At 41.1% G+C, this 8,369-nt stretch overlaps 1 long non-coding RNA gene across 1 annotated transcript; it reads left to right on the top strand.

Moving 5' to 3' along the window:
- The first annotated feature begins 7,280 nt into the window (after nucleotides 1-7,280).
- LOC147896211 (uncharacterized) lies at nucleotides 7,281-7,807 on the top strand. Its single transcript, XR_015541872.1, has 3 exons — nucleotides 7,281-7,342; nucleotides 7,490-7,648; nucleotides 7,756-7,807. It is a non-coding gene; the product is annotated as an uncharacterized LOC147896211 (long non-coding RNA).
- The last annotated feature ends 562 nt before the right edge of the window (nucleotides 7,808-8,369 follow it).

The following is an 8,369-nucleotide window of genomic DNA, read 5'->3' as shown; positions in this document are numbered from 1 at the left end:
CCAACCATTTGTTAGAATAATAAAGTTGAGCTTGGGTGAACAGGTAATGCTTGTATTCCTTGGCTTTTTATCACTTTACCTAAGAACTTGACCTAACCTTTCAGATCCTATAAGAAAGATGAATCAACTAGATCGATTTAAGATTGATAAAAAAGACTTTTGTTCAAGGTTGGAAATAGGTTAGAGAAATACATAAATTGCTTGATTGGGAAATTTGAAATTAAAGCAAAAAATCCACATAAAATGTGTGATTACAAAAAAAGGGGGTTAGACTGCACGCATAAGAAGAAACATCATTTAAAATAGACTAAGAGAAGAAGAACGATTTTATGAGAAAATGTTAAACCTTGATAAAGGAAGTAGTCCACACCCTTTTTAGAAAAAATTAAATATGGGGGGTAATCCTCACTCATCATTGCACAACAAGGGCAATCTAGACAAAGATATTTTTTTAAGAGGGAAAATAAAACAATTTGCTTAAGAATTTCCATATGTATTATTGGCAATTAATTGATTTAACCAACAAATAATTTAAAGCATTTTATTGAAAAAATAGGGGAGAACATCTAACCAGGGGAATTGAAAAGATTGGTTTGAATAAGGAAAAATATTTAATACAAAATAAAAGCAATAGAATGAAAAATTCAAACCAAAACTTGTTAAGGACCAAGGGAGAAGGTAATTTAGGCCCAATGATTTAAGGAAACAACAACAAATTTCCCTATTAAACTATGCATGTAAGATAAAGAAAAATCTAGTGTACTTTTAAAGCTTAAAATTTCCTATTAATATTTTAGCAAAAAGAATTATGGTTAGAGAGAATTTAGAGTTTAGTTTTTTTTAACAAATTGAAAAATAATAAATAAAATAGCAACTTAAGTGTGTATTACAAAGAAAACTCTTCATGTGAAGGGTATCTAAACAAGAAGCAATACATATAAAGGGTGTCTAAAGCAAAGCAAATATCTAATGCTACGAAGAGAACATGAAATGAAGTCACGCTATCAGCCAACGATCTCTAGCAAGGTAAGCAGCTGCTCCATCACGTGTGTTCAAGCAATAAATCAAAACATTCATCTATGCCAGGCATCTTTCTTTCAAAGTTCCCATGTAGATGAGGGTCCAACAAGTAAGGTCTAAGGGAAGAAAGAGGTCTTCGATTAGCAACAAAATACTAAGCAAGAGATGTAGTTGAAGGAACAGTGAAAGTAGAGGCTCCCCACTCAAGCACATAACTAGTCAAGCAAAGAGAGAGCAAAAGCAAAAGCTTGTGAATAGAGGAGCATAAAGAGTCAAGTGGATTGTCACGAGCACCTCTTAGTTTCTAGGCCGTGAGAAAAAATTGAAGCCGGTGGCCCATCATGAAGAACTTGTACAAGGCGACCTACCATGAAAAGCTAAAGGTGGCACCAATCCATGAAAAGCTATCAAACGAGCAGTGAGGGGAGCAAGGTCTAGGGAAAAAGCTTTAAGAGGATTTTATAAGCCAAGGCTCCTCGAAGGTGACTCACAATATGACGAGGTAGCACACAAGTAACATAAGGTCATCAAGGAGGAATGCGGGCCAGTGAGTAACGACGGTGGGGTGGTGAAGGAAAGATGATGGAAACCAAGGGCAAGCTAGTGGTTGGAACTTGGTTATGCTTGGTTTGAGAGGAAGTGGAGCTCGTAGAGAGAATGCTTACAGAGTATAGAAGAGGGGGGTTAGCAAGGTTAATTAAAAGCAAGGAAAAAGTGGGGGGTGTAAGGGACTAATAAACCAAAGAAAGGGGAAGTCTATTAGGAAAAAAATTCAACAATAAATTGCACCTTAACAAGCTATAGTTAGGTGTCACTGGGGAAAAAAAATTATCAAGCCATAAAAAGAAAGGTTGGGAATAGATTAGTGTTCACGAACAAGGCATGCAAATTAGAGATATTAAAAGATCACTATAACATTATTATGTGTCGACCACCAATAACTTAATTTAGAGATTCCGCAACCAAGGGGGACAAAGATAGTTAAGGGGGAAACCATATATGTATATAAATTAAGGGGGTTAGTTAGGGGGGGCAAAGTAAATTTTTTGAGGGGGATTAAGGCTAATAATGTTTTAATAATTATTTCATAATAGTTTATCTAGAATTAGATGTGAATTAATTAATAAGTGGGTGGGTGTGTGTGTGTGTGTGTGTTAAAAGAGGGGGGTTAAAATTTTCCTTTTGAGAAGTGAAGGAAAAAAAGGGAGGGGGTCGTTGGGGTTGCAAATACGTATAAGTGAAAAAGTGTGTATGTGTGTGTGTAATTGAGATAAATTATTGAGCTAAATTTGTGTGTGTGTGTGTGTGTGTGTTCGTCCTATCAAACAATCTATCCTACTACACTAATAGACTAGTTTCCAATGTCAAAGTAAACCAATTACAAACATCCTCTATTGCCCTTTTCAAACACCTAGTGAGAGTAGTCCATTAGTAACCAACCTCTTAATACTGCATAAGTGAGAATAATCCATATCATACCATTCCTTCTGACAAAGTATTAAAGTAGGAGTCAATTTTTATACTCACATTCATGTCAGTACATTGCAAACGTACAACAGTACTGATGGCTAGTCTCCAATAGAATGTCCAATCCTATTAATCAGTACTTGGAGATAATCCGCTGTAGAGTACACCTTGAAGTTGCCAACACCGTATCTTCATGCCTTAGATTTTACAATGCAAATTTGATGGAGAGGTATGCCGGCTCACCTGGCACCATCACAACAAAAATGAAGGTTAGAACAATGCATTTTTATTGTGGAAGCTAGGCTTCAATGGCGGCACATAGTTGTTATCCATGTCACTCTATCCAGATTAGCATCAAATCTTGGCATTCTTATAAAACATCTATTGGCCAAAAATGTCAAAATTCTAGTAAGTTGTAGTAAGTAGAAAGGTAGAATATAACAAGTGAAGTGTTTAGTAAAGTGAGGGTTAAAGACATTAATCTTGAAATGGAACCTCTAATTTCCATCTCGAAGTAAGCCATGCCTATAAACCTACAAGATAAAATCTTTAAAATGTCTCCAATTCCTGCATCATCATGGTCATTCCATTCATAAATAGAAAAGAATATCCCACCAAGGGGTGTTATAATTGATTCAAAACCAATATAAGTATGTCCTGACTAACCCCTGCATCATAAATACCACGATTTAGGCATAGTGCCTCCTTGGACTTGTACCAATCCCTAGTCTTAATAAAGTCATCAATCTCTCCAATAAAGGAAATGCCATCTATCGAATAAAATCCCAAAGGCATATATATTGAAAACATATTTAATGTACGAAAATGCCATGGCATTCCCAATTAAATTCCTCCTCTATATATGAGTCGAAAATAGTCAATTGACAAGTTTGTGTTCATTCTTCACTTTAAACTATTACTAATCCTGCATTATCCTTTCCTTCAAGCTTAGGACTTATTGTTTGAAGGTTCAACTCTTTCCCATTTAAGGGATCTCCTTTCCTTGAAATAGTGAACAAAAGTGTTGGGGAAATGCTTCAATTTTTTTTCCAACGGATCTAAAAATGTATAGGGAGATCTTATATCCCCATGTCTTAACCTTTCTCTAACAATAGATAAACAAACGTCACTGAATATACAACCAAAGTGTTCTAAGGAGAGTTATCAAACGCTATGCAAGAAGATATATATAGTTGATGAGACCGGGAAAACTCTAAGAACTGCAGTCCATAAAGGCCAACTACTCAATGACATTCATGGCTTCACACCTCCTTGTCGGTTCCATGTTATAAGACAATGAAGAATTATACAAGTTCCAGGGGTCTGGGCTGAGCATTTCCATTTTATTTAGTAGCATCCATTTTATTTTTACAATGAAGAATACGAGTTCCCAGGGGGTCTGGGTTATAGCCATCATATAGGCAGCGTCTCAATGGAGAGTAAGCCGTTAAGCTATAATATTGCTAATCTAACCATATTCGAATCGTCTCTTTTCTTGTGGCTCAAAACTCTAAGCTCATAGAGCAATAGAAACTAAGTCCTGGCTCAACGTTGCAAGCCCTTGTGATAGAAGATATGTCTATGACCGTTTTTTGTTGCAACTGGCACAGGTCCAGATCACTCTACGTCCATGGCAATGCTTTGCATATGCATTTCAGAGCTTGATGTCCGTGCAGGCAACGCTCTGATTGTGCTTTTGAGCACTCATTATGCATTCTTGGCCATGTAATAGTGTAATCTATGCAACCTCACGCAGGATATAGAACTCCACTGTCGTCATGCACGTGGTAGTAGCGATCGTTGAAACATGTAATGGAGCCCAGAGCATTGGAACATTGGAACTACACAAGTCAATACGTATTGGAGCCAGAAAATAGTAGCTAGTCGTGGCTCTCCTGCACTCATCTACCCTGAGTCTGCCATGAGCTCTCAGTCTGCCCTGAGCTCAGTGAACGTATCCAACGTGCCAAAGCGGTCGTAGCAAGTTCAATAAATAAACTGGAGGAGTGAGAATAATAAAGCAACGCAGTCCAAAATCAAGACGTGGCATGTACTCAGCCTTCCCTTTGAACCGGGGCCTGGCAAAATCAACTTTGAGTCGCAGCTGTCAAAGGCATACTGCCTTGGTGGTGGCAGAGCCATAGAGCTCGTCTCCTGCTCTCACCGCGGTATTGCTGGCTTCATAGCTAAAGTTCATATAGGTATAATGTTTGTGGAGTCCTGTGGGAAGCTCCAATAAGTGTAGCTCTATCACCAAGGTGCCAGCCTAGCTCCTAATCTTTGGCGAATAGAGGATTGTAGTTCAACAGTCGATTTTGTTGTAGTTGAGCTCAAGGTTCTTGGCTCGTAGAATTACCCGTAGTTCTTCCCCTGGTTCGTAGAATAAAAGAGGTCCAAAAATATAGTAGTAATCAGAGATTTGTGGTGCCAATGAGCTTTTTCTGATGCAGTGGACTTCTAGCACGAAGCTATTACTTCACGTGGACTTGTATAGCCTCAAAGCTACCTCCATTTAGTCGGCTTACCAATTTTTGGAGCCTATATTCGACTAAACGATTCTGTGATGCAAAGCAAATGGCCTCTAGTTCCTGTGAACAATGGTGAACATTGAAAAATTGAGCGGACGCATGCTATTGGTCACTCGATCTCGTATCAACGATATACTTTACTAATGTATATTTAAGCCTTATACCGAGTTTTTCCACGGCTACAAGGACTACAAAAAATTGCATCTGTTGGTTCCAGATGGTAGAGAGTATAGCCGTCTCCAGAACCGTGTCCAAGTATATTGGCAGCTTGCTTTTTGGCCTCCAAACCATGAAGCATTTCCCAAAACGATGTAGTAGTAGATGAGTTCACATAAAATATCATCACGTGTGCGTCTAACACTAACGTCTGCAGAGGGAACTAGTAGATGAGGGAACTATAGCAGAGGAGTGTTACTACGTCCCTGTGCTCTCGGTATCCAAAGAGTTGGACTAAAGTGAGCCTTGTTCGTGCCGTTAGCCATTTATTCCACACCATAGTTTGTCTTGAGCCCTATGCAAGAAGATAGGAGTTCATTTTACACACTCCTCCCTCACGGTGTGGCTGTAGTCTTGCACTGTGGAGAGGTGGTTGGAGGCAGGTAAGAAGGTAGAGGAGTGAAAGGGGTTGGAGGCACGGAGGAGGTGAAGCTCAGATGGAGCACGAGAGTGATGGAGAGCATGATGGGTAGAGCTAATGCACGTTTGTACACTGAGATGGACTTCCACAGGATCCAAAGAACAGATTACTCTCTAAAAGATCCAATTCACAAAGTCCCCCATGGATTAGAACAAGTTGGACAATCCGAGATTTGGGTTGAGAAAAAGTGAAGCAAAGATAAAAGCATGTCAATCATCATGGAAGCAATCGTCCGTGCTTTAAGCTCGAATGGCGGGCAAGAAATTGAGAGATTGATGCCAAGACAAAAGCAGTGAGGACCGTCCTCATAGAAAGCAATCGTCCTAGCTTAAGCTAAGGACAAGTACTCACGATCCAGAGGGTAATAATGGGCTAAGAGTGTACGAACCAAATCTATCGATGGATTCCTTGAGCACTAATGACATACCAATACTGACGACAAAAAGAGATGGCATATGCCAAAGGTGCTTCCTGTCTTTCGCTTTTTCTTTATGGATGATAGCAAGCTTGCACTCAGCACCTCGAGGAATCCCTCCGATCCTATTGCGACTTGAAGATTGCCAGAGAGCCAGTCACCTACAGCTTATATTTATTCGGAGAGCTCGAGACCTCCGTCGGGAGCTGGGTCGAGACTTTTCCTTGTGAGAACGTTGGCTCATTCAGGGCCGCGCTTGTTGTGGACATTCAGGTCTCCACAATGGGTTCAGCACCTGTAGCTCTATTCTGCCGAGCGACCCATGAATCATATCACTTGTAGCTCGAGAGCTGATGACGAATAAGATGGAAAATTTCGATAAACGCTTCTCCGCAAGCGCACCTGTGCCTTTCATTCTGCGATTATGATCTTTCCACTCGCCACATGCGATATAACTTTGTAAGTGAGTCGTGACTAATAGCTAGATATCATGTCGTTTTGCAAGTAAATGGCCGCCGAGCAGCTTCGCTTCTTAAAATCAAGAGTGCGTTGAATCGTGAACGCACCCTTAGTTGTAAGAACTGGAGCTTCTCGCTGCGCAGAGAGATTGCTTGCTTAGCACAGTCGATCAAACAACAGAATATTGATGACCATCTCAGGCCTTGTTCTTCACAGACGCTAAGCCTTCAGCGTGAGCAAACCACGACGTTTCTGGTTACTCTGTCCTACAGTCCTCTTCTACAACACACGTCTCATTTCATCGCACCCTACCATCTCCAGCGCCTTTTTCGATATGTGCTGAGTCTCTTTGGATCTCGCTACGAAGACGTCCGATTTGAAATTACTCAGTACAGAATTCTCACATGGAGTTTTTCAAAAAGTGTAAGCGATTGCATCTTCCTTTGGTGCAATTAGATACAGAAACGATTTACTAATTAAGAGCACGGTCACGCTTCTCCAAACTCCTTACGTTCACACGGGAAGTTAGCTTCAGCTCGGGTTGCACACGGCAACATATTTCTTCCATTGCCTATGTTAACGTTGTTGGTATCAGAGATGCAGGTAATTGAGCCCTTCTAGAGGTCATCCTATTGACTTAGAGAAGCTACTTCTCCAAGAGAGCCACTCCTCTCAAGGAGGGGCTATACTTCCCTCCGTCACTTCCCCTTGTGATTTGAGAAGTAGAAGGCAGACGTTCCTGCCTTTTCCATGAGGGGAAGATCAGCATAGACGGAATGTTTCCGTTGCACCGACCTGGTGGCATGTCGTTTAGAGGTGATGGCACCGTCCTGCTGGCTGTAGATTACGTATATCTTCCACCGGTCGACCTGCGGTGATGCCTTTTTGTGTATGCTGCAGACGTTTTCTCTCCTGAAACCGATGGTGCTTTGTGAATGTTCCCTCTTTTGGTGTCGTTTGCAGGCGGTTGTGCTTTCGTTGGCGGTGAAGGTCGTAGGTGCTCCTCGTTATATAAGTGGATTACCGACCGCGGAGTCCTGCAGGGTTCCTTTCTCTTTCGTTTACAGTATTCCGTGATAGCTTCCGAATCAATGGACAGTGGCAGTTTGAATTTCGAACAGGGTACTTCTTCCCTATCGGATATACATTCACTTTCGGTTTCCTTTCCTTCCTTCATTCATATAGTTTCAATCGAAATGTGCTGATCCCAGGAATTGTGCAATTTGCAGAGCTCCAACCCGATTGATGAGCAAGGTTCTGACAGGCGTTCGAGTGTGTCGTTGCTGTGACATATTTGTCTGGATCAAGTACTGATGCTCGTTTCTGTTGGCTTTGATAGGTGAAGCGTTTCCTCAGATTAAAGAAGAGGTTACCAATTAGGATTGCTCTATGGAGAACTTCCCTATCCCGACTCTGGAAAAGGACCTGAAGATCGAACCTGAGAATTTAGAAGGTACGGTTGCTGTAAACGACGTGTGGCAACATGATTATCCTTGTTCACTGTGTCTCTCCCACTCACGATTTTGGTGCAGGATTTGGTGAACACTGTATTTAGGCGAACCCTGACAATGCAAACACAGCCCACCTCGGTGAAGATTTCTCCAGCCCTCGTCTCGATATTTGGCGCGAAAAACACCGGTGGAGGAAGAGGTGGAAGGTTTTGGGGAAACTGCTACACCTCATCGTGAGTACCTCCCTGCCCGTATGTTGTCATTAACATCTTACACAGTAATCGGTGAAACACCAATCTGTAACCTTTGTCTTATCCGCAGCTTTTACAATGTAGAAAACGGTGTAGGAATTTCGAAGCAGAACAAAAGGAGAAATCCGTTGATAGACTCGA

Source organism: Dipteris shenzhenensis, chromosome 12 (genome assembly GCF_047967505.1).
Source record: "Dipteris shenzhenensis isolate YYH24624 ecotype China chromosome 12, Dip_SZ_1.0, whole genome shotgun sequence".
NCBI lineage: Eukaryota > Viridiplantae > Streptophyta > Polypodiopsida > Gleicheniales > Dipteridaceae > Dipteris > Dipteris shenzhenensis.
Note: the sequence above shows the minus strand (reverse complement) of the source record. Positions and strands in the feature narration are given on the sequence as shown.